The sequence below is a fragment of the Penaeus monodon genome, chromosome 18 (genome assembly GCF_015228065.2).
Source record: "Penaeus monodon isolate SGIC_2016 chromosome 18, NSTDA_Pmon_1, whole genome shotgun sequence".
Taxonomy (NCBI): domain Eukaryota; kingdom Metazoa; phylum Arthropoda; class Malacostraca; order Decapoda; family Penaeidae; genus Penaeus; species Penaeus monodon.
Window position 1 is genome coordinate 37,544,509 of NC_051403.1, and position 710 is coordinate 37,545,218.

A 710-nucleotide genomic window follows, 5' to 3' on the forward strand; every position below is an offset into this window, starting at 1 on the left:
GAGCTTTGCATACCTGTCTTGGTTTTAAAGCAGGCCTTTGAACCCTAGCTTCATACTTGCGTCTGTATTTTCTTCGTCGACTGAAATTGAAAAAAAAATATATATACATAAACAAACTATACGTTTAGTGCTTATAATGGCATGTTTCTATAATTATTATAGTAATCATTGTATTGTTATACTATTATAATGATAACACTGGCTAATGATGATGCGCAAATAAAAAAGGGGAGTGAAGCTGATGGTCATATTTATAATTTTAGTAGAATGATAAAAACTGTATTATAACAAAAAAGATAATGATACTGATTTTGTTATTGTTATCAGTATTAGGTAAACGAGCTTTTGGTGTAATCGACGATATATATAAAAACTATACAAAACACAACACACACACAACACAACACAACACAAAACACAATATAATATATATAATATAATATATATATATATATATATATATATATATATATATATATATATATTATACTGCTGCAGAAATGGTCACCTTAGGATGCTGTGGGATGAACGTCACTGGAAATCGCCAGAAGCCTGCCAACCAGGATGTTCACCCAGAACAGATATTAAGCCGCCCCAGGCGGCGTGATCCAGCGAAGGACAGATACTCGCCAGAGCAGTTACCAGTCGCCACAGGATGCTATGGAATGGCCCCCACCTGCCTGGACCCTGTAGATCCAGTCAAACTCCAG